Source organism: Myxine glutinosa, chromosome 8 (genome assembly GCF_964187855.1).
Source record: "Myxine glutinosa chromosome 8, kmMyxGlut1.1, whole genome shotgun sequence".
Taxonomy (NCBI): domain Eukaryota; kingdom Metazoa; phylum Chordata; class Myxini; order Myxiniformes; family Myxinidae; genus Myxine; species Myxine glutinosa.
In genome coordinates this window covers 35,947,241-35,968,834 of record NC_136268.1, presented here as the reverse complement: position 1 = coordinate 35,968,834, position 21,594 = coordinate 35,947,241, and the positions used below count along the sequence as shown (strand labels likewise).

Below are 21,594 nucleotides of genomic sequence, written 5' to 3'. Positions count from 1 at the left end.
GACTGGGCATCCTCCGTCGTGCGAAGTCCTTCCTTGGCACACCTGAGCTCCTCACCACATACAAGGCTTTCATCCGCAGCTCTATGGAATTACTGCTCTCCCCTCTGGTCTGGTGCTCCTGCCTCACACCTAGCCCATCTTCATGCTGTTGAAACCAAAGCGTTCAGAATCATTGGAATCTCCCGCGATGAAGCTAACTCCAAGGGCCTTTCACTCACTCACCGCAGGCAGGTTGGTGATCTTTCCGTCTTCTACCGACTCCTCTCTCGCCTTGCTCCCCCAGCCCTCTCTGGGCTCTGTCCCCCAAATATTCCTACAGGTCGCACAAGATCTGCCTGCAACCCTCTTATGGTTAAACTGCCAAAATCAAGACTTTCTGCTCACCTTCACTCCTTCATTCCTCTTTTCTCCCGCCTCTGGAACAAACTCCCTCACTCTCTTCAATCCCACTCCACCCTCCAGGTCTTTAAAACAGCTGTTCACCACGATGTCTTATCCTCCCCCATCCAAAACCTTGATCTTTTCTACCCCCGGTAATTTCGGTCCCCTTGTGTTTTATACTTCTCCCAGCCCCCCCCCCCCCTTCCCATGCCTCCTGCCCCAAGCCCTCTCCCTCCCACACTTCTCCCTGCTCTCAAATGTTGTGGTTGTGTGCTTCCCCTTCTCTCCCCATCTTGTCTTCCGCTCCCTCTTTTTGTATATTTTGTTTGTCTGGTTGATTTGTTTGTGAAATAAATGTTAGCTCTTTCACGAGCCTCGATTCAGTATACAAAAAAAAAAAAAAAAAAAATTCACAAAATTCGATGTTTCTTTTGATGGTGTTTTCTGTAAGGGCAAGTCTTTCAGTTCGTTCATTGGTTTGATAAAACATCTGCTGAAATAGCTCAGTTGGGAGAGCATCAGACTGAAGATCTGAAGGTCCTTGGTTCAATTCCTGGTTTCAGCAAATGTGCTTTTTTTGGAAGTCAGAAAAGGAGAATGAGAGGATTTCACAAATTTCAATGTTTCTTTTGATGGTGTTTTCAAAAAGTGCAGGTCTTTCAGTTCGTTCATTGTTATTGTCGAACACCTGCTGAAATCGCTCAGTTGGGAGAGCATCAGACTGAAGATCTGAAGGTTCCTGGTTGAATTCCTGGTTTCAGCAAAGGTGCTTTCTTTGGAAGTCAGAAAAGGAGAATGAGAGGAATTCACAAAATTCAATGTTTCTTTTGATGGTATTTTCTGAAAGGGCAAGTCTTTCAGTTCGTTCATTGCTGGGGTCAAGCATCTGCTGAAATAGCTCAGTTGGGAGTGTGTCAGACTGAAGATCTGCAGGTCACTGGTTGAATTCCTGCTTTCATCAAACGTTCTTTTTTTGGAAGTCCGAAAAGGAGAATGAGAAGAATTCACAAAATTCAACGTTTCTTTTGAGGGTGTTTTCTGAAAGGGCAAGTCTTTCAGTTCGTTCATTGCTGTGATCAAATATCTGCTGAAATAGCTCAGTTGGGAGAGTGTCAGACTGAAGATCTGAAGGTCCTTGGTTCAATTCCTGGTTTCAACAAATGTGCTTTTTTTGGAAGTCAGAAAAGGAGAATGAGAGGATTTCACAATTCAAATTTTCCTTTGATGGTATTTTCTGAAAGGGCAAGTCTTTCAGTTCGTTCATTGCTGGGGTCAAGCATCTGCTGAAATAGCTCAGTTGGGAGTGTGTCAGACTGAAGATATGAAGGTCACTGGTTGAATTCCTGCTTTCAACAAACGTTCTTTTTTTGGAAGTCAGCAAAGGAGAATGAGAGGAATTCACAAAATTCGATGTTTCTTTTGATGGTGTTTTCTGAAAGTGCAAGTCCATCAGTTCGTTCATTGGTGTGGTCCAATATCTGCTGAAATAGCTCAGTTGGGAGAGCATCAGACTGAAGATCTGAAGGTCCCTGGTTCAAATCCTGGTTTCGGGAAATGTTCTTTTTTTGGAAGTCCGAAAAGGAGAATGAGAGGGAATTCACAAAATTCAATGTTTCCTTTGATGGTGTTTTCTGTAAGGGCAAGTCTTTCAGTTCGTTCATTGTTGTGGTCACACACCTGCTGAAATAGCTCAGTTGGGAGAGCGTCAGACTGAAGATCTGAAGGTCCTTGGTTCAATTCCTGGTTTCAGCAAATGTGTTTTTTTGGAAGTCAGAAAAGGAGAATGAGAGGATTTCACAAAATTCAATGTTTCCTTTGATGGTATTTTCTGAAAGGGCAAGTCTCTCAGTTCGTTCATTGCTGTGGTCAAATATCTGCTGAAATAGCTCAGTTGGGACAGCGTCACACTGAAGGTCCTTGGTTCAATTCCTGGTTTCAGCAAACATGCTGTTTTGGAAATCAGAAAAGGAGAATGAGAGGCATTCACAAAATTCAATGTTTCCTTTGATGGTGTTTTCTGAAAGTGCAAGTCTTTCAGTTCGTTCATTGCTGTGGTCACACACCTGATGAAATAGCTCAGTTGGGAGAGCATCAGACTGAAGATCTGAAGGTCCTTGGTTCAATTCCTGGTTTCAGCAAATGTGCTTTTTTTGGAAGTCAGAAAGGAGAATGAGCGGAATTCACAAAATTCAATGTTTCTTTTGATGGTATTTTCTGAAAGGGCAAGACTTTCAGTTCGTTCATTGGTATGGTCAAACATCGGCTGAAATAGCTCAGTTGGGAGAGCATCAGACTGAAGATCTGAAGGTCCCTCGTTCAATTCCTGGTTTCAGCAAATTTTCTTTTTTTGGAAGTCCGAAAAGGAGAATGAGAGGAATTCACAAATTTCAATGTTTCGTTTGAAGGTGTTTTCTGAAAGGGCAAGACTTTCAGTTCGTTCAATGCTATGGTCAAACATTGGCTGAAATAGCTCAGTTGGGAGAGCATCAGACTGAAGAGCTGAAGGTCACTGGTTCAATGCCTGGTTTCAGCAAATGTTCTTTTTCTTCAAGTCAGTGAAGGAGAATGAGAGGAATTCACAAAATTCGATGTTTCTTTTGATGGTGTTTTCTGAAAGGGCAAGTCTGTCAGTTCGTTCATTGATGTGGTCAAACACCTGCTGAAATAGCTCAGTTGGGAGAGTGTCAGACTGAAGATCTGAAGGTCCTTGGTTCAATTCCTGGTTTCAGCAGACGTTCTTTTTTTGGAAGTCAGAAAAGGAGAATGAGAGGAATTCACAAATTTCAATGTTTCTTTTGATGGGGTTTTCAAAAAGTGCAGGTCTTTCAGTTCGTTCATTGCTATTGTCGAACACCTGCTGAAATAGCTCAGTTGGGAGAGCATCAGACTGAAGATCTGAAGGTTCCTGGTTGAATTCCTCATTTCAGCAAAGGTGCTTTCTTTGGAAGTCAGAAAGGAGAATGAGCGGAATTCACAAATTTCAATGTTTCTTTTGAAGGTGTTATCTGAAAGGGCAAGACTTTCAGTTTGTTCATTGCTGTGGTCACACACCTCTTGAATAGCTCAGTTGGGAGAGCGTCAGACTGAAGATCTGAAGGTCCTTGGTTCAATTCATGGTTTCAGCAAACGCGCTTTTTTTGGAAGTCACAAAAGGAGAATGAGAGGATTTCACAAAATTCAATGTTTCCTTTGATGGTATTTTCTGAAAGGGCAAGTCTATCAGTTTGTTCATTGCTGTGGTCAAATATCTGCCGAAATAGCTCAGTTGGGAGAGCGTCAGACTGAAGACTTGAGGGTCCTTGGTTCAATTCCTGGTTTCAGCAAATGTTCTTTTTTTGAAAGTCCGAAAAGGGGAATGAGAGGAATTCACAAATTTCAATGTTTCTTTTGAAGGTGTTTTCTGAAAGGGCAAGACTTTCAGTTTGTTCATTGCTGTGGCCACACACCTCCTGAAATAGCTCAGTTGGGAGAGCGTCAAACTGAAGATGTGAAGGTCACTGGTTCAATTCCTGGTTTCAGCAAACGTGCTTTTTTTGGAAGTCAGTGAAGGAGAATGAGAGGAATTCACAAAATTCTATGTTTCTTTTGATGGTGTTTTCTGAAAGTGCAAGTCCATCAGTTCGTTCATTGGTGTGGTTAAATATCTGCTGAAATAGCTCAGTTGGGAGAGCATCAGACTGAAGATCTGAAGGTCCTTGGTTCAATTCCTGATTTCAGCAAACATTCTTTTCCTTGAAGTCAGTAAAGGAGAATGAGAGGAATTCACAAAATTCGATGTTTCTTTTGATGGTGTTTTCTGTAAGGGCAAGTCTTTCAGTTCGTTCATTGGTTTGATAAAGCATCTGCTGAAATAGCTCAGTTGGGAGAGTGTCAGACTGAAGATCTGAAGGTCCTTGGTTCAATTCCTGGTTTCAGCAAACGTTCTTTTTTTGGAAGTCAGAAAAGGAGAATGAGAGGAATTCACAAATTTCAATGTTTCTTTTGATGGTGTTTTCAAAAAGTGCAGGTCTTTCAGTTCGTTCATTGCTATTGTCGAACACCTGCTGAAATAGTTCAGTTGGGAGAGCATCAGACTGAAGATCTGAAGATCCTTGGTTCAATTCCTGGTTTCAGCAAACGTTCTTTTTTTGGAAGTCAGAAAAGGAGAATGAGAGGAATTCACAAATTTCAATGTTTCTTTTGATGGTGTTTTCAAAAAGTGCAGGTCTTTCAGTTCGTTCATTGCTGTTGTCGAACATCTGCTGAAATCGCTCAGTTGGGAGAGCATCAGACTGAAGATCTGAAGATCCTTGGTTCAATTCCTGGTTTCAGCAAATGTGCTTTTTTTGGAAGTCAGAAAGGAGAATGAGTAGAATTCACAAATTTCAATGTTTCTTTTGAAGGTGTTTTCTGAAAGGGCAAGGCTTTCAGTTTGTTCATTGCTGTGGTCACACACTTCCTGAAATAGCTCAGTTGGGAGAGCGTCAGACTGAAGATCTGAAGGTCACTGGTTCAATAACCTGGTTTCAGCAAACGTGCTTTTTTGGAAGTCAGTAAAGGAGAATGAGAGGAATTCACAAAATTCAATATTTCTTTTGATGGTGTTTTCTGAAAGTGCAAGTCCATCAGTTCGTTCATTGGTGTGGTCAAATATTTGCTGAAATAGCTCTGTTGGGAGAGCGTCAGACTGAAGATCTTAAAGCCCTTGGTTCAATTCCTGGTTTCAGCAAACGTTCTTTTTCTTGAAGTCAGTAAACGAGAATGAGAGGAATTCACAAAATTCGATGTTTCTTTTGATGGTGTTTTCTGTAAGGGCAAGTCTTTCAGTTCGTTCATTGCTTTGATAAAATATCTGCTAAAATAGCTCATCTGGTAAAGCATCAGACTGAAGATCTGAAGGTCTTTGGTTCAATTCCTGGTTTCAGCAAATGTGCTTTTTTTGGAAGTCAGAAAAGGAGAATGAGAGGATTTCACAACATTCAATGTTTCCTTTGATGGTGTTTTCAGAAAGGGCAAGTCTGTCAGTTCGTTCATTAATGCGGTCAAATATCTGCTGAAATAGCTCAGTTGGGAGAGCGTCAGACTGAAGATCTGAAGGTCTTTGGTTCAATTCCTGGTTTCAGCAAATCTGCTTTTTTTGGAAGTCAGAAAAGGAGAATGAGAGGAAATCACAAATTTCAATGTTTCTTTTGATGCTGTTTTCTGAAAGGGCAAGTCTTTCAGTTGGTTCATTGCTGGTGTCAAGCATCTGCTGAAATAGCTCAGTTGGGAGTGTGTCAGTCTGAAGATCTGAAGGTCCTTGGTTCAATTCCTAGTTCCAGCAAATGTGCTTTTTTTTGGAAGTCAGAAAAGGAGAATGAGAGGATTTCACAAAATTCAATGTTTCTTTTGATGGTATTTTCTGAAAGGGCAAGTCTATCAGTTTGTTCATTGCTGTGATCAAATATCTGCTGAAATAGCTCAGTTGGGAGAGTGTCTGACTGAAGATCTGCAGGTCCTTGGTTCAATTCCTGGTTTCAACAAATGTGCTTTTTTTGGAAGTCAGAAAAGGAAAATGAGTGGAATTCACAAAATTCAATGTTTCTTTTGATGGTATTTCCTGAAAGGGCAAGTCTTTCAGTTCGTTCATTGCTATGGTCAAACATTGGCTGAAATAGCTCAGTTGGGAGAGCATCAGACTGAAGATCTGAAGGTCACTCGTTCAATTCCTGATTTCAGCAAACGTGCTTTTTTTGGAAGTCAGTGAAGGAGAATGAGAGGAATTCACAAATTTCAATGTTTCTTTTGAAGGTGTTTTCTGAAAGGGCAAGACTTTCAGTTTGTTCATTGCTGTGATCACACACCTCCTGAAATAGCTCAGTTGGGAGAGCGTCAGACTGAAGATCTGAAGGTCACTGGTTCAATTCCTGGTTTCAGCAAACGTGCTTTTTTTGGAAGTCAGTGAAGGAGAATGAGAGGAATTCACAAAATTCGATGTTTCTTTTGATGGTGTTTTCTGTAAGGGCAAGTCTTTCAGTTCGTTCATTGATTTGATAAAGCATTTGCTGAAATAGCTCAGTTGGGAGAGTGTCAGACTAATAGATCTGAAGGTCCTTGGTTCAATTCCTGGTTTCAGCAAACGTTCTTTTTTTGGAAGTCAGAAAAGGAGAATGAGAGGAATTCACAAATTTCAATGTTTCTTTTGATGGGGTTTTCAAAAAGTGCAGGTCTTTCAGTTCGTTCATTGCTATTGTCGAACACCTGCTGAAATCGCTCAGTTGGGAGAGCATCAGACTGAAGATCTGAAGGTTCCTTGTTGAATTCCTGGTTTCAGCAAATGTGCTTTTTTTGGAAGTCAGAAAAGGAGAATGAGAGGATTTCACAACATTCAATGTTTCCTTTGATGGTGTTTTCAGAAAGGGCAAGTCTGTCAGTTCGTTCATTAATGCAGTCAAATATCTGCTGAAATAGCTCAGTTGGGAGAGTGTCAGACTGAAGATCTGAAGGTCTTTGGTTCAATTCCTGGTTTCAGCAAATCTGCTTTTTTTGGAAGTCAGAAAAGGAGAATGAGAGGAATTCACAAATTTCAATGTTTCTTTTGATGCTGTTTTCTGAAAGGGCAAGACTTTCAGTTTGTTCATTGCTGTGGTCACACACCTTCTGAAATAGCTCAGTTGGGAGAGCGTCAGACTGAAGATCTGAAGGTCACTGGTTCAATTCCTGGTTTCAGCAAACGTGCTTTTTTTGGAAGTCAGTGAAGGAGAATGAGAGGAATTCACAAAATTCGATGTTTCTTTTGATGGTGTTTTCTGTAAGGGCAAGTCTTTCAGTTCGTTCATTGATTTGATAAAGCATCTGCTGAAATAGCTCAGTTGGGAGAGTGTCAGACTGAAAATCTGAAGGTCCTTGGTTCAATTCCTGGTTTCAGCAGATGTTCTTTTTTTGGAAGTCAGAAAAGGAGAATGAGAGGAATTCACAAATTTCAATGTTTCTTTTGATGGGGTTTTCAAAAAGTGCAGGTCTTTCAGTTCGTTCATTGCTATTGTCGAACACCTGCTGAAATCGCTCAGTTGGGAGAGCATCAGACTGAAGATCTGAAGGTTCCTTGTTGAATTCCTGGTTTCAGCAAATGTGCTTTTTTTGGAAGTCAGAAAAGGAGAATGAGTAGAATTCACAAATTTCAATGTTTCTTTTGAAGGTGTTTTCTGAAAGGGCAAGGCTTTCAGTTTGTGCATTGCTGTGATCACACACCTCCTGAAATAGCTCAGTTGGGAGAGCGTCAGACTGAAGATCTGAAGGTCACTGGTTCAATTCCTGGTTTCAGCAAACGTGCTTTTTTTGGAAGAACGAAAAGGAGAATGAGAGGAATTCACAAATTTCAATGTTTCTTTTGAAGGTGTTTTCTGAAAGGGCAAGACTTTCAGTTTGTTCATTGCTGTGGTCAAACATTGGCTGAAATAGCTCAGTTGGGAGAGCATCAGACTGAAGATCTGAAGGTCACTCGTTCAATTCCTGGTTTCAGCAAACATGCTTTTTTTGGAAGTCAGAAAAGGAGAATGAGAGGAATTCACAAATTTCAATGTTTCTTTTGATGGGGTATTCAAAAAGTGCAGTTCTTTCAGTTCGTTCATTGCTATTGTCGAACACCTGCTGAAATCGCTCAGTTGGGAGAGCATCAGACTGAAGATCTGAAGGTTCCTTGTTGAATTCCTGGTTTCAGCAAATGTGCTTTTTTTGGAAGTCAGAAAAGGAGAATGAGTAGAATTCACAAATTTCAATGTTTCTATTGAAGGTGTTTTCTGAAAGGGCAAGGCTTTCAGTTTGTGCATTGCTGTGATCACACACCTCCTGAAATAGCTCAGTTGGGAGAGCGTCAGACTGACGATCTGAAGGTCACTGGTTCAATAACCTGGTTTCAGCAAACGTGCTTTTTTGGAAGTCAATAAAGGAGAATGAGAGGAATTCACAAATTTCAATGTTTGTTTTGAAGGTGTTTTCTGAAAGGGCAAGACTTTCAGTTTGTTCATTGCTGTGGTCACACACCTCCTGAAATAGCTCAGTTGGGAGAGCGTCAGACTGAAGATCTGAAGGTCACTGGTTCAATAACCTGGTTTCAGCAAACGTGCTTTTTTGGAAGTCAATAAAGGAGAATGAGAGGAATTCACAAAATTCAATATTTCTTTTGATGGTGTTTTCTGAAAGTGCAAGTCCATCAGTTCGTTCATTGGTGTGGTCAAATATCTGCTGAAATAGCTCTGTTGGGAGAGTGTCAGACTGAAGATCTTAAAGCCCTTGGTTCAATTCCTGGTTTCAGCAAACGTTCTTTTCTTGAAGTCAGTAAAGGAGAATGAGAGGAATTCACAAAATTCGATGTTTCTTTTGATGGTGTTTTCTGTAAGGGCAAGTCTTTCAGTTCGTTCATTGCTTTGATAAAACATCTGCTAAAATAGCTCAGTTGGGAGAGTGTCAGACTGATAGATCTGAAGGTCTTTGGTTCAATTCCTGGTTTCAGCAAAGGTGCTTTCCTTGGAAGTCAGAAAAAGGAGAATGAGCAGATTTCACAAAATTCAATGTTTCTTTTGATGGTATTTTCTGAAGGGGCAAGTCTATCAGTTCGTTCATTGCTGTGGTCAAATATCTGCTGAAATAGCTCAGTTGGGAGAGCGTCAGACTGAAGATCTGAAGGTCCTTGGTTCAATTCCTGGTTTCAGCAAATGTGCTTTATTTTGGAAGTCAGAAAAGGAGAATGAGAGGAATTCCCAAAATTCAATGTTTCCTTTGATGGTATTTTCTGAAAGGGCAAGTCTTTCAGTTCGTTCATTGCTGGGGTCAAACATCTGCTGAAATAGCTCAGTTGGGCATGTGTCAGTCTGAAGATCTGAAGGTCCTTGGTTCTAATTCCAGATTTCAGCAAACGTGCTGTTTTGGAAATCAGAAAAGGAGAATGAGAGGAATTAACAAAATTCAATGTTTCCTTTGATGGTGTTTTCTGAAAGGGCAAGTCTATCAGTTTGTTCATTGTTGTGGTCAAACATCTCCTGAAATAGCTCAGTTGGGAGAGCGTCAGACTGAAGATCTGAAGGTCACTGGTTCAATTCCTGGTTTCAGCAAACGTTCTTTTTTTGGAAGTCAGAAAAGGAGAATGAGAGGAATTCACAAATTTCAATGTTTCTTTTGATGGGGTTTTCAAAAAGTGCAGGTCTTTCAGTTCGTTCATTGCTATTGTCGAACACCTGCTGAAATCGCTCAGTTGGGAGAGCATCAGACTGAAGATCTCAAGGTTCCTTGTTGAATTCCTGGTTTCAGCAAATGTGCTTTTTTTGGAAGTCAGCAAAGGAGAATGAGTAGAATTCACAAATTTCAATGTTTCTTTTGAAGGTGTTTTCTGAAAGGGCAAGGCTTTCAGTTTGTGCATTGCTGTGGTCACACACCTCCTGAAATAGCTCAGTTGGGAGAGCATCAGACTGAAGATCTGAAGGTCACTGGTTCAATTCCTGGTTTCAGCAAACGTGCTTTTTTTGGAAGTCCGAAAAGGAGAATGAGAGGAATTCACAAATTTCAATGTTTCTTTTGATGGTATTTTCTGAAAGGGCAAGTCTATCAGTTTGTTCATTGCTGTGGTCAAATATCTGCTGAAATAGCTCAGTTGGGAGAGCGTCAGACTGAAGACTTGAAGGTCCTTGGTTCAATTCCTGGTTTCAACAAATGTGCTTTTTTTTGGAAGTCAGAAAAGGAGAATGAGTGGAATTCACAAAATTCAATGTTTCTTTTGATGGTATTTCCTGAAAGGGCAAGTCTTTCAGTTCGTTCATTGCTATGGTCAAACATTGGCTGAAATAGCTCAGTTGGGAGAGCATCAGACTGAAGATCTGAAGGTCCCTGGTTCAATTCCTGGTTTCAGCAAATGTTCTTTTTTTGGAAGTCCGAAAAGGGGAATGAGAGGAATTCACAAATTTCAATGTTTCTTTCGAAGGTGTTTTCTGAAAGGGCAAGACTTTCAGTTTGTTCATTGCTGTGGCCACACACCTCCTGAAATAGCTCAGTTGGGAGAGCGTCAGACTGAAGATGTGAAGGTCACTGGTTCAATTCCTGGTTTCAGCAAACGTGCTTTTTTTGGAAATCAGTGAAGGAGAATGAGAGGAATTCACAAAATTCGATGTTTCTTTTGATGGTGTTTTCTGTAAGGGCAAGTCTTTCAGTTCGTTCATTGGTTTGATAAAGCATCTGCTGAAATAGCTCAGTTGGGAGAGTGTCAGACTGAAGATCTGAAGGTCCTTGGTTCAATTCCTGGTTTCAGCAAACGTTCTTTTTTTGGAAGTCAGAAAAGGAGAATGAGAGGAATTCACAAATTTCAATGTTTCTTTTGATGGGGTTTTCAAAAAGTGCAGGTCTTTCAGTTCGTTCATTGCTATTGTCGAACACCTGCTGAAATCGCTCAGTTGGGAGAGCATCAGACTGAAGATCTGAAGGTTCCTTGTTGAATTCCTGGTTTCAGCAAATGTGCTTTTTTTGGAAGTCAGAAAGGAGAATGAGTAGAATTCACAAATTTCAATGTTTCTTTTGAAGGTGTTTTCTGAAAGGGCAAGGCTTTCAGTTTGTGCATTGCTGTGGTCACACACCTCCTGAAATAGCTCAGTTGGGAGAGCGTCAGACTGAAGATCTGAAGGTCACTGGTTCAATTCCTGGTTTCAGCAAACGTGCTTTTTTTGGAAGTCCGAAAAGGAGAATGAGAGGAATTCACAAATTTCAATGTTTCTTTTGATGGTATTTTCTGAAAGGGCAAGTCTATCAGTTTGTTCATTGCTGTGGTCAAACATTGGCTGAAATCGCTCAGTTGGGAGAGCATCAGACTGAAGATCTGAAGATCCTTGGTTCAATTCCTGGTTTCAGCAAATGTGCTTTTTTTGGAAGTCAGAAAAGGAGAATGAGTAGAATTCACAAATTTCAATGTTTCTTTTGAAGGTGTTTTCTGAAAGGGCAAGGCTTTCAGTTTGTTCATTGCTGTGGGCACACACTTCCTGAAATAGCTCAGTTGGGAGAGCGTCAGACTGAAGATCTGAAGGTCACTGGTTCAATAACCTGGTTTCAGCAAACGTGCTTTTTTGGAAGTCAGTAAAGGAGAATGAGAGGAATTCACAAAATTCAATATTTCTTTTGATGGTGTTTTCTGAAAGTGCAAGTCCATCAGTTCGTTCATTGGTGTGGTCAAATATTTGCTGAAATAGCTCTGTTGGGAGAGCGTCAGACTGAAGATCTTAAAGCCCTTGGTTCAATTCCTGGTTTCAGCAAACGTTCTTTTTCTTGAAGTCAGTAAACGAGAATGAGAGGAATTCACAAAATTCGATGTTTCTTTTGATGGTGTTTTCTGTAAGGGCAAGTCTTTCAGTTCGTTCATTGCTTTGATAAAATATCTGCTAAAATAGCTCATTTGGTAAAGCATCAGACTGAAGATCTGAAGGTCTTTGGTTCAATTCCTGGTTTCAGCAAATGTGCTCTTTTTGGAAGTCAGAAAAGGAGAATGAGAGGATTTCACAACATTCAATGTTTCCTTTGATGGTGTTTTCAGAAAGGGCAAGTCTGTCAGTTCGTTCATTAATGCGGTCAAATATCTGCTGAAATAGCTCAGTTGGGAGAGCGTCAGACTGAAGATCTGAAGGTCTTTGGTTCAATTCCTGGTTTCAGCAAATCTGCTTTTTTTTGGAAGTCAGAAAAGGAGAATGAGAGGAAATCACAAATTTCAATGTTTCTTTTGATGCTGTTTTCTGAAAGGGCAAGTCTTTCAGTTGGTTCATTGCTGGTGTCAAGCATCTGCTGATATAGCTCAGTTGGGAGTGTGTCAGTCTGAAGATCTGAAGGTCCTTGGTTCAATTCCTGGTTTCAACAAATGTGCTTTTTTTGGAAGTCAGAAAAGGAGAATGAGTGGAATTCACAAAATTCAATGTTTCTTTTGATGGTATTTCCTGAAAGGGCAAGTCTTTCAGTTCGTTCATTGCTATGGTCAAACATTGGCTGAAATAGCTCAGTTGGGAGAGCATCAGACTGAAGATCTGAAGGTCACTCGTTCAATTCCTGATTTCAGCAAACGTGCTTTTTTTGGAAGTCAGTGAAGGAGAATGAGAGGAATTCACAAATTTCAATGTTTCTTTTGAAGGTGTTTTCTGAAAGGGCAAGACTTTCAGTTTGTTCATTGCTGTGGTCACACACCTCCTGAAATAGCTCAGTTGGGAGAGCGTCAGACTGAAGATCTGAAGGTCACTGGTTCAATTCCTGGTTTCAGCAAACGTGCTTTTTTTGGAAGTCAGTGAAGGAGAATGAGAGGAATTCACAAAATTCGATGTTTCTTTTGATGGTGTTTTCTGTAAGGGCAAGTCTTTCAGTTCGTTCATTGATTTGATAAAGCATTTGCTGAAATAGCTCAGTTGGGAGAGTGTCAGACTAATAGATCTGAAGGTCCTTGGTTCAATTCCTGGTTTCAGCAAACGTTCTTTTTTTGGAAGTCAGAAAAGGAGAATGAGAGGAATTCACAAATTTCAATGTTTCTTTTGATGGGGTTTTCAAAAAGTGCAGGTCTTTCAGTTCGTTCATTGCTATTGTCGAACACCTGCTGAAATCGCTCAGTTGGGAGAGCATCAGACTGAAGATCTGAAGGTTCCTTGTTGAATTCCTGGTTTCAGCAAATGTGCTTTTTTTGGAAGTCAGAAAAGGAGAATGAGAGGATTTCACAACATTCAATGTTTCCTTTGATGGTGTTTTCAGAAAGGGCAAGTCTGTCAGTTCGTTCATTAATGCAGTCAAATATCTGCTGAAATAGCTCAGTTGGGAGAGTGTCAGACTGAAGATCTGAAGGTCTTTGGTTCAATTCCTGGTTTCAGCAAATCTGCTTTTTTTGGAAGTCAGAAAAGGAGAATGAGAGGAATTCACAAATTTCAATGTTTCTTTTGATGCTGTTTTCTGAAAGGGCAAGACTTTCAGTTTGTTCATTGCTGTGGTCACACACCTCCTGAAATAGCTCAGTTGGGAGAGCGTCAGACTGAAGATCTGAAGGTCACTGGTTCAATTCCTGGTTTCAGCAAACGTGCTTTTTTTGGAAGTCAGTGAAGGAGAATGAGAGGAATTCACAAAATTCGATGTTTCTTTTGATGGTGTTTTCTGTAAGGGCAAGTCTATCAGTTCGTTCATTGATTTGATAAAGCATCTGCTGAAATAGCTCAGTTGGGAGAGTGTCAGACTGAAGATCTGAAGGTCCTTGGTTCAATTCCTGGTTTCAGCAGATGTTCTTTTTTTGGAAGTCAGAAAAGGAGAATGAGAGGAATTCACAAATTTCAATGTTTCTTTTGATGGGGTTTTCAAAAAGTGCAGGTCTTTCAGTTCGTTCATTGCTATTGTCGAACACCTGCTGAAATCGCTCAGTTGGGAGAGCATCAGACTGAAGATCTGAAAGTTCCTTGTTGAATTCCTGGTTTCAGCAAATGTGCTTTTTTTGGAAGTCAGAAAAGGAGAATGAGTAGAATTCACAAATTTCAATGTTTCTTTTGAAGGTGTTTTCTGAAAGGGCAAGGCTTTCAGTTTGTGCATTGCTGTGATCGCACACCTCCTGAAATAGCTCAGTTGGGAGAGCGTCAGACTGAAGATCTGAAGGTCACTGGTTCAATTCCTGGTTTCAGCAAACGTGCTTTTTTTGGAAGTCCGAAAAGGAGAATGAGAGGAATTCACAAATTTCAATGTTTCTTTTGAAGGTGTTTTCTGAAAGGGCAAGACTTTCAGTTTGTTCATTGCTGTGGTCAAACATTGGCTGAAATAGCTCAGTTGGGAGAGCATCAGACTGAAGATCTGAAGGTCACTCGTTCAATTCCTGGTTTCAGCAAACATGCTTTTTTGGAAGTCAATAAAGGAGAATGAGAGGAATTCACAAAATTCAATATTTCTTTTGATGGTGTTTTCTGAAAGTGCAAGTCCATCAGTTCGTTCATTGGTGTGGTCAAATATCTGCTGAAATAGCTCTGTTGGGAGAGTGTCAGACTGAAGATCTTAAAGCCCTTGGTTCAATTCCTGGTTTCAGCAAACGTTCTTTTCTTGAAGTCAGTAAAGGAGAATGAGAGGAATTCACAAAATTCGATGTTTCTTTTGATGGTGTTTTCTGTAAGGGCAAGTCTATCAGTTCGTTCATTGCTGTGGTCAAATATCTGCTGAAATAGCTCAGTTGGGAGAGCGTCAGACTGAAGATCTGAAGGTCCTTGGTTCAATTCCTGGTTTCAGCAAATGTGCTTTATTTTGGAAGTCAGAAAAGGAGAATGAGAGGAATTCCCAAAATTCAATGTTTCCTTTGATGGTATTTTCTGAAAGGGCAAGTCTTTCAGTTCGTTCATTGCTGGGGTCAAACATCTGCTGAAATAGCTCAGTTGGGCATGTGTCAGTCTGAAGATCTGAAGGTCCTTGGTTCAATTCCAGATTTCAGCAAACGTGCTGTTTTGGAAATCAGAAAAGGAGAATGAGAGGAATTAACAAAATTCAATGTTTCCTTTGATGGTGTTTTCTGAAAGGGCAAGTCTATCAGTTTGTTCATTGTTGTGGTCAAACATCTCCTGAAATAGCTCAGTTGGGAGAGCGTCAGACTGAAGATCTGAAGGTCACTGGTTCAATTCCTGGTTTCAGCAAACGTTCTTTTTTTGGAAGTCAGAAAAGGAGAATGAGAGGAATTCACTAATTTCAATGTTTCTTTTGATGGGGTTTTCAAAAAGTGCAGGTCTTTCAGTTCGTTCATTGCTATTGTCGAACACCTGCTGAAATCGCTCAGTTGGGAGAGCATCAGACTGAAGATCTCAAGGTTCCTTGTTGAATTCCTGGTTTCAGCAAATGTGCTTTTTTTGGAAGTCAGCAAAGGAGAATGAGTAGAATTCACAAATTTCAATGTTTCTTTTGAAGGTGTTTTCTGAAAGGGCAAGGCTTTCAGTTTGTGCATTGCTGTGGTCACACACCTCCTGAAATAGCTCAGTTGGGAGAGCATCAGACTGAAGATCTGAAGGTCACTGGTTCAATTCCTGGTTTCAGCAAACGTGCTTTTTTTGGAAGTCCGAAAAGGAGAATGAGAGGAATTCACAAATTTCAATGTTTCTTTTGATGGTATTTTCTGAAAGGGCAAGTCTATCAGTTTGTTCATTGCTGTGGTCAAATATCTGCTGAAATAGCTCAGTTGGGAGAGCGTCAGACTGAAGACTTGAAGGTCCTTGGTTCAATTCCTGGTTTCAACAAATGTGCTTTTTTTTGGAAGTCAGAAAAGGAGAATGAGTGGAATTCACAAAATTCAATGTTTCTTTTGATGGTATTTCCTGAAAGGGCAAGTCTTTCAGTTCGTTCATTGCTATGGTCAAACATTGGCTGAAATAGCTCAGTTGGGAGAGCATCAGACTGAAGATCTGAAGGTCCCTGGTTCAATTCCTGGTTTCAGCAAATGTTCTTTTTTTGGAAGTCCGAAAAGGGGAATGAGAGGAATTCACAAATTTCAATGTTTCTTTTGAAGGTGTTTTCTGAAAGGGCAAGACTTTCAGTTTGTTCATTGCTGTGGCCACACACCTCCTGAAATAGCTCAGTTGGGAGAGCGTCAGACTGAAGATGTGAAGGTCACTGGTTCAATTCCTGGTTTCAGCAAACGTGCTTTTTTTGGAAATCAGTGAAGGAGAATGAGAGGAATTCACAAAATTCGATGTTTCTTTTGATGGTGTTTTCTGTAAGGGCAAGTCTTTCAGTTCGTTCATTGGTTTGATAAAGCATCTGCTGAAATAGCTCAGTTGGGAGAGTGTCAGACTGAAGATCTGAAGGTCCTTGGTTCAATTCCTGGTTTCAGCAAACGTTCTTTTTTTGGAAGTCAGAAAAGGAGAATGAGAGGAATTCACAAATTTCAATGTTTCTTTTGATGGGGTTTTCAAAAAGTGCAGGTCTTTCAGTTCGTTCATTGCTATTGTCGAACACCTGCTGAAATCGCTCAGTTGGGAGAGCATCAGACTGAAGATCTGAAGGTTCCTTGTTGAATTCCTGGTTTCAGCAAATGTGCTTTTTTTGGAAGTCAGAAAGGAGAATGAGTAGTATTCACAAATTTCAATGTTTCTTTTGAAGGTGTTTTCTGAAAGGGCAAGGCTTTCAGTTTGTGCATTGCTGTGGTCACACACCTCCTGAAATAGCTCAGTTGGGAGAGCGTCAGACTGAAGATCTGAAGGTCACTGGTTCAATTCCTGGTTTCAGCAAACGTGCTTTTTTTGGAAGTCCGAAAAGGAGAATGAGAGGAATTCACAAATTTCAATGTTTCTTTTGATGGTATTTTCTGAAAGGGCAAGTCTATCAGTTTGTTCATTGCTGTGGTCAAATATCTGCTGAAATAGCTCAGTTGGGAGAGCGTCAGACTGAAGATCTGAAGGTCCCTGGTTCAATTCCTGGTTTCAGCAAACGTTCTTTTTTTGGAAGTCAGAAAAGGAGAATGAGAGGAATTCACAAATTTCAATGTTTCTTTTGATGGTGTTTTCAAAAAGTGCAGGTCTTTCAGTTCGTTCATTGCTATTGTCGAACACCTGCTGAAATCGCTCAGTTGGGAGAGCATCAGACTGAAGATCTGAAGATCCTTGGTTCAATTCCTGGTTTCAGCAAATGTGCTTTTTTTGGAAGTCAGCAAAAGGAGAATGAGTAGAATTCACAAATTTCAATGTTTCTTTTGAAGGTGTTTTCTGAAAGGGCAAGGCTTTCAGTTTGTTCATTGCTGTGGTCACACACTTCCTGAAATAGCTCAGTTGGGAGAGCGTCAGACTGAAGATCTGAAGGTCACTGGTTCAATTCCTGGTTTCAGCAAACGTGCTTTTTTTGGAAGTCCGAAAAGGAGAATGAGAGGAATTCACAAATTTCAATGTTTCTTTTGAAGGTGTTTTCTGAAAGTGCAAGTCCATCAGTTCGTTCATTGGTGTGGTCAAATATCTGCTGAAATAGCTCTGTTGGGAGAGCGTCAGACTAAAGATCTTTAAAGCCCTTGGTTCAATTCCTGGTTTCAGCAAACGTTCTTTTTCTTGAAGTCAGTAAAGGAGAATGAGAGGAATTCACAAAATTCGATGTTTCTTTTGATGGTGTTTTCTGTAAGGGCAAGTCTTTCAGTTCGTTCATTGCTTTGATAAAATATCTGCTAAAATAGCTCATTTGGTAAAGCATCAGACTGAAGATCTGAAGGTCTTTGGTTCAATTCCTGGTTTCAGGAAATGTGCTTTTTTTGGAAGTCAGAAAAGGAGAATGAGAGGATTTCACAACATTCAATGTTTCCTTTGATGGTGTTTTCAGAAAGGGCAAGTCTGTCAGTTCGTTCATTAATGCGGTCAAATATCTGCTGAAATAGCTCAGTTGGGAGAGCGTCAGACTGAAGATCTGAAGGTCTTTGGTTCAATTCCTGATTTCAGCAAATCTGCTTTTTTTGGAAGTCAGAAAAGGAGAATGAGAGGAATTCACAAATTTCAATGTTTCTTTTGATGCTGTTTTCTGAAAGGGCAAGTCTTTCAGTTGGTTCATTGCTGGTGTGAAGCATCTGCTGAAATAGCTCAGTTGGGAGTGTGTCAGTCTGAAGATCTGAAGGTCCTTGGTTCAATTCCTACTTCCAGCAAACGTGCTTTTTTTTGGAAGTCAGAAAAGGAGAATGAGAGGATTTCACAAAATTCAATGTTTCTTTTGATGGTATTTTCTGAAAGGGCAAGTCTATCAGTTTGTTCATTGCTGTGGTCAAATATCTGCTGAAATAGCTCAGTTGGGAGAGCGTCAGACTGAAGATCTGAAGGTCCTTGGTTCAATTCCTGGTTTCAACAAATGTGCTTTTTTTGGAAGTCAGAAAGGAGAATGAGTGGAATTCACAAAATTCAATGTTTCTTTTGATGGTATTTCCTGAAAGGGCAAGTCTTTCAGTTCATTCATTGCTATGGTCAAACATTGGCTGAAATAGCTCAGTTGGGAGAGCATCAGACTGAAGATCTGAAGGTCACTCGTTCAATTCCTGGTTTCAGCAAACGTGCTTTTTTTGGAAGTCAGTGAAGGAGAATGAGAGGAATTCACAAATTTCAATGTTTCTTTTGAAGGTGTTTTCTGAAAGGGCAAGACTTTCAGTTTGTTCATTGCTGTGGTCACACACCTCCTGAAATATCTCAGTTGGGAGAGCGTCAGACTGAAGATCTGAAGGTCACTGGTTCAATTCCTGGTTTCAGCAAACGTGCTTTTTTTGGAAGTCAGTGAAGGAGAATGAGAGGAATTCACAAAATTCGATGTTTCTTTTGATGGTGTTTTCTGTAAGGGCAAGTCTTTCAGTTCGTTCATTGATTTGATAAAGCATCTGCTGAAATAGCTCAGTTGGGAGAGTGTCAGACTAATAGATCTGAAGGTCCTTGGTTCAATTCCTGGTTTCAGCAAACGTTCTTTTTTTGGAAGTCAGAAAGGAGAATGAGAGGAATTCACAAATTTCAGTTTCTTTTGATGGGGTTTTCAAAAAGTGCAGGTCTTTCAGTTCGTTCATTGCTATTGTCGAACACCTGCTGAAATCGCTCAGTTGGGAGAGCATCAGACTGAAGATCTGAAGGTTCCTTGTTGAATTCCTGGTTTCAGCAAATGTGCTTTTTTTGGAAGTCAGAAAAGGAGAATGAGAGGATTTCACAACATTCAATGTTTCCTTTGATGGTGTTTTCAGAAAGGGCAAGTCTGTCAGTTCGTTCATTAATGCGGTCAAATATCTGCTGAAATAGCTCAGTTGGGAGAGTGTCAGACTGAAGATCTGAAGGTCTTTGGTTCAATTCCTGGTTTCAGCAAAGGTGCTTTCTTTGGAAGTCAGAAAAAGGAGAATGAGCAGATTTCACAAAATTCAATGTTTCTTTTGATGGTATTTTCTGAAGGGGCAAGTCTATCAGTCCGTTCATTGCTGTGGTCAAATATCTGCTGAAATAGCTCAGTTGGGAAAGCGTCAGACTGAAGATCTGAAGGTCCTTGGTTCAATTCCTGGTTTCAGCAAATGTGCTTTTTTTGGAAGTCAGAAAAGGAGAATGAGAGGAATTCCCAAAATTCAATGTTTCCTTTGATGGTATTTTCTGAAAGGGCAAGTCTTTCAGTTCGTTCATTGCTGGGGTCAAACATCTGCTGAAATAGCTCAGTTGGGCATGTGTCAGTCTGAAGATCTGAAGGTCCTTGGTTCAATTCCAGATTTCAGCAAACGTGCTGTTTTGGAAATCAGAAAAGGAGAATGAGAGGAATTCACAAAATTCAATGTTTCCTTTGATGGTGTTTTCTGAAAGGGCAAGTCTATCAGTTAGTTCATTGTTATGGTCAAACATCCGCTGAAATAGCTCAGTTGGGAGAGGGTCAACTGATAGATCTGAAGGTCCCTGGTTCAATTCCTAGTTTCAACAAGCGTGCTTTTTTTGGAAGTCAGTAAAGGAGAATGAGAAGAATTCACAAATTTCAATGTTTCTTTTGATGGTGTTTTCAAAAAGTGCAGGTCTTTCAGTTCGTTCATTGCTATTGTCAAACACCTGCTGAAATAGCTCAGTTGGGAGAGCATCAGACTGAAGATCTGAAGGTCCCTGGTTCAAATTCCTGGTTTCATCAAATGTTCGTTTTTTGGAAGTCAGAAAAGGAGAATGAGAGGAATTCACAAATTTCAATGTTTCTTTTGATGGGGTTTTCAAAAAGTGCAGGTCTTTCAGTTCGTTCATTGCTATTGTCGAACACCTGCTGAAATCGCTCAGTTGGGAGAGCATCAGACTGAAGATCTGAAGGTTCCTTGTTGAATTCCTGGTTTCAGCAAATGTGCTTTTTTTGGAAGTCAGAAAAGGAGAATGAGAGGATTTCACAACATTCAATGTTTCCTTTGATGGTGTTTTCAGAAAGGGCAAGTCTGTCAGTTCGTTCATTAATGCAGTCAAATATCTGCTGAAATAGCTCAGTTGGGAGAGTGTCAGACTGAAGATCTGAAGGTCTTTGGTTCAATTCCTGGTTTCAGCAAATCTGCTTTTTTTGGAAGTCAGAAAAGGAGAATGAGAGGAATTCACAACATTCAATGTTTCCTTTGATGGTGTTTTCAGAAAGGGCAAGTCTGTCAGTTCGTTCATTAATGCGGTCAAATATCTGCTGAAATAGCTCAGTTGGGAGAGCGTCAGACTGAAGATCTGAAGGTCTTTGGTTCAATTCCTGATTTCAGCAAATCTGCTTTTTTTGGAAGTCAGAAAAGGAGAATGAGAGGAATTCACAAATTTCAATGTTTCTTTTGATGCTGTTTTCTGAAAGGGCAAGTCTTTCAGTTGGTTCATTGCTGGTGTGAAGCATCTGCTGAAATAGCTCAGTTGGGAGTGTGTCAGTCTGAAGATCTGAAGGTCCTTGGTTCAATTCCTACTTCCAGCAAACGTGCTTTTTTTTGGAAGTCAGAAAAGGAGAATGAGAGGATTTCACAAAATTCAATGTTTCTTTTGATGGTATTTTCTGAAAGGGCAAGTCTATCAGTTTGTTCATTGCTGTGGTCAAATATCTGCTGAAATAGCTCAGTTGGGAGAGCGTCAGACTGAAGATCTGAAGGTCCTTGGTTCAATTCCTGGTTTCAACAAATGTGCTTTTTTTGGAAGTCAGAAAGGAGAATGAGTGGAATTCACAAAATTCAATGTTTCTTTTGATGGTATTTCCTGAAAGGGCAAGTCTTTCAGTTCATTCATTGCTATGGTCAAACATTGGCTGAAATAGCTCAGTTGGGAGAGCATCAGACTGAAGATCTGAAGGTCACTCGTTCAATTCCTGGTTTCAGCAAACGTGCTTTTTTTGGAAGTCAGTGAAGGAGAATGAGAGGAATTCACAAATTTCAATGTTTCTTTTGAAGGTGTTTTCTGAAAGGGCAAGACTTTCAGTTTGTTCATTGCTGTGGTCACACACCTCCTGAAATATCTCAGTTGGGAGAGCGTCAGACTGAAGATCTGAAGGTCACTGGTTCAATTCCTGGTTTCAGCAAACGTGCTTTTTTTGGAAGTCAGTGAAGGAGAATGAGAGGAATTCACAAAATTCGATGTTTCTTTTGATGGTGTTTTCTGTAAGGGCAAGTCTTTCAGTTCGTTCATTGATTTGATAAAGCATCTGCTGAAATAGCTCAGTTGGGAGAGTGTCAGACTAATAGATCTGAAGGTCCTTGGTTCAATTCCTGGTTTCAGCAAACGTTCTTTTTTTGGAAGTCAGAAAGGAGAATGAGAGGAATTCACAAATTTCAGTTTCTTTTGA

At 40.3% G+C, this 21,594-nt stretch overlaps 27 non-coding genes across 27 annotated transcripts; all 27 read left to right on the top strand.

Annotated features, from left to right (window-relative positions):
- Positions 1–873: 873 nt before the first annotated feature.
- TRNAF-GAA (transfer RNA phenylalanine (anticodon GAA)) lies at positions 874–946 on the top strand. Its single transcript has one exon. It is a non-coding gene; the product is annotated as a tRNA-Phe (tRNA).
- A 521-nt stretch (positions 947–1,467) lies between these two features.
- On the top strand, positions 1,468–1,540 carry TRNAF-GAA (transfer RNA phenylalanine (anticodon GAA)). Its single transcript has one exon. It is a non-coding gene; the product is annotated as a tRNA-Phe (tRNA).
- A 520-nt stretch (positions 1,541–2,060) lies between these two features.
- TRNAF-GAA (transfer RNA phenylalanine (anticodon GAA)) lies at positions 2,061–2,133 on the top strand. Its single transcript has one exon. It is a non-coding gene; the product is annotated as a tRNA-Phe (tRNA).
- A 510-nt stretch (positions 2,134–2,643) lies between these two features.
- On the top strand, positions 2,644–2,716 carry TRNAF-GAA (transfer RNA phenylalanine (anticodon GAA)). The gene has a single exon. It is a non-coding gene; the product is annotated as a tRNA-Phe (tRNA).
- Positions 2,717–3,039: 323 nt separating this feature from the next.
- Positions 3,040–3,112, top strand: TRNAF-GAA (transfer RNA phenylalanine (anticodon GAA)). Its single transcript has one exon. It is a non-coding gene; the product is annotated as a tRNA-Phe (tRNA).
- Positions 3,113–4,225: 1,113 nt separating this feature from the next.
- Positions 4,226–4,298, top strand: TRNAF-GAA (transfer RNA phenylalanine (anticodon GAA)). Its single transcript has one exon. It is a non-coding gene; the product is annotated as a tRNA-Phe (tRNA).
- Positions 4,299–5,412: 1,114 nt separating this feature from the next.
- TRNAF-GAA (transfer RNA phenylalanine (anticodon GAA)) lies at positions 5,413–5,485 on the top strand. Its single transcript has one exon. It is a non-coding gene; the product is annotated as a tRNA-Phe (tRNA).
- A 918-nt stretch (positions 5,486–6,403) lies between these two features.
- On the top strand, positions 6,404–6,477 carry TRNAI-AAU (transfer RNA isoleucine (anticodon AAU)). The gene has a single exon. It is a non-coding gene; the product is annotated as a tRNA-Ile (tRNA).
- A 719-nt stretch (positions 6,478–7,196) lies between these two features.
- TRNAF-GAA (transfer RNA phenylalanine (anticodon GAA)) lies at positions 7,197–7,269 on the top strand. The gene has a single exon. It is a non-coding gene; the product is annotated as a tRNA-Phe (tRNA).
- A 1,510-nt stretch (positions 7,270–8,779) lies between these two features.
- On the top strand, positions 8,780–8,853 carry TRNAI-GAU (transfer RNA isoleucine (anticodon GAU)). The gene has a single exon. It is a non-coding gene; the product is annotated as a tRNA-Ile (tRNA).
- A 126-nt stretch (positions 8,854–8,979) lies between these two features.
- On the top strand, positions 8,980–9,052 carry TRNAF-GAA (transfer RNA phenylalanine (anticodon GAA)). Its single transcript has one exon. It is a non-coding gene; the product is annotated as a tRNA-Phe (tRNA).
- A 1,117-nt stretch (positions 9,053–10,169) lies between these two features.
- TRNAF-GAA (transfer RNA phenylalanine (anticodon GAA)) lies at positions 10,170–10,242 on the top strand. The gene has a single exon. It is a non-coding gene; the product is annotated as a tRNA-Phe (tRNA).
- Positions 10,243–10,565: 323 nt separating this feature from the next.
- Positions 10,566–10,638, top strand: TRNAF-GAA (transfer RNA phenylalanine (anticodon GAA)). Its single transcript has one exon. It is a non-coding gene; the product is annotated as a tRNA-Phe (tRNA).
- A 1,312-nt stretch (positions 10,639–11,950) lies between these two features.
- TRNAF-GAA (transfer RNA phenylalanine (anticodon GAA)) lies at positions 11,951–12,023 on the top strand. The gene has a single exon. It is a non-coding gene; the product is annotated as a tRNA-Phe (tRNA).
- Positions 12,024–12,743: 720 nt separating this feature from the next.
- On the top strand, positions 12,744–12,817 carry TRNAF-GAA (transfer RNA phenylalanine (anticodon GAA)). The gene has a single exon. It is a non-coding gene; the product is annotated as a tRNA-Ile (tRNA).
- Positions 12,818–13,536: 719 nt separating this feature from the next.
- Positions 13,537–13,609, top strand: TRNAF-GAA (transfer RNA phenylalanine (anticodon GAA)). The gene has a single exon. It is a non-coding gene; the product is annotated as a tRNA-Phe (tRNA).
- A 915-nt stretch (positions 13,610–14,524) lies between these two features.
- On the top strand, positions 14,525–14,597 carry TRNAF-GAA (transfer RNA phenylalanine (anticodon GAA)). Its single transcript has one exon. It is a non-coding gene; the product is annotated as a tRNA-Phe (tRNA).
- A 1,116-nt stretch (positions 14,598–15,713) lies between these two features.
- On the top strand, positions 15,714–15,786 carry TRNAF-GAA (transfer RNA phenylalanine (anticodon GAA)). Its single transcript has one exon. It is a non-coding gene; the product is annotated as a tRNA-Phe (tRNA).
- A 323-nt stretch (positions 15,787–16,109) lies between these two features.
- TRNAF-GAA (transfer RNA phenylalanine (anticodon GAA)) lies at positions 16,110–16,182 on the top strand. Its single transcript has one exon. It is a non-coding gene; the product is annotated as a tRNA-Phe (tRNA).
- A 520-nt stretch (positions 16,183–16,702) lies between these two features.
- TRNAF-GAA (transfer RNA phenylalanine (anticodon GAA)) lies at positions 16,703–16,775 on the top strand. Its single transcript has one exon. It is a non-coding gene; the product is annotated as a tRNA-Phe (tRNA).
- Positions 16,776–17,694: 919 nt separating this feature from the next.
- TRNAF-GAA (transfer RNA phenylalanine (anticodon GAA)) lies at positions 17,695–17,767 on the top strand. The gene has a single exon. It is a non-coding gene; the product is annotated as a tRNA-Phe (tRNA).
- Positions 17,768–18,091: 324 nt separating this feature from the next.
- Positions 18,092–18,164, top strand: TRNAF-GAA (transfer RNA phenylalanine (anticodon GAA)). The gene has a single exon. It is a non-coding gene; the product is annotated as a tRNA-Phe (tRNA).
- Positions 18,165–18,684: 520 nt separating this feature from the next.
- Positions 18,685–18,758, top strand: TRNAI-AAU (transfer RNA isoleucine (anticodon AAU)). Its single transcript has one exon. It is a non-coding gene; the product is annotated as a tRNA-Ile (tRNA).
- A 519-nt stretch (positions 18,759–19,277) lies between these two features.
- On the top strand, positions 19,278–19,350 carry TRNAF-GAA (transfer RNA phenylalanine (anticodon GAA)). The gene has a single exon. It is a non-coding gene; the product is annotated as a tRNA-Phe (tRNA).
- Positions 19,351–20,465: 1,115 nt separating this feature from the next.
- On the top strand, positions 20,466–20,538 carry TRNAF-GAA (transfer RNA phenylalanine (anticodon GAA)). Its single transcript has one exon. It is a non-coding gene; the product is annotated as a tRNA-Phe (tRNA).
- Positions 20,539–20,862: 324 nt separating this feature from the next.
- Positions 20,863–20,935, top strand: TRNAF-GAA (transfer RNA phenylalanine (anticodon GAA)). Its single transcript has one exon. It is a non-coding gene; the product is annotated as a tRNA-Phe (tRNA).
- Positions 20,936–21,455: 520 nt separating this feature from the next.
- TRNAI-AAU (transfer RNA isoleucine (anticodon AAU)) lies at positions 21,456–21,529 on the top strand. Its single transcript has one exon. It is a non-coding gene; the product is annotated as a tRNA-Ile (tRNA).
- Positions 21,530–21,594: the final 65 nt, after the last annotated feature.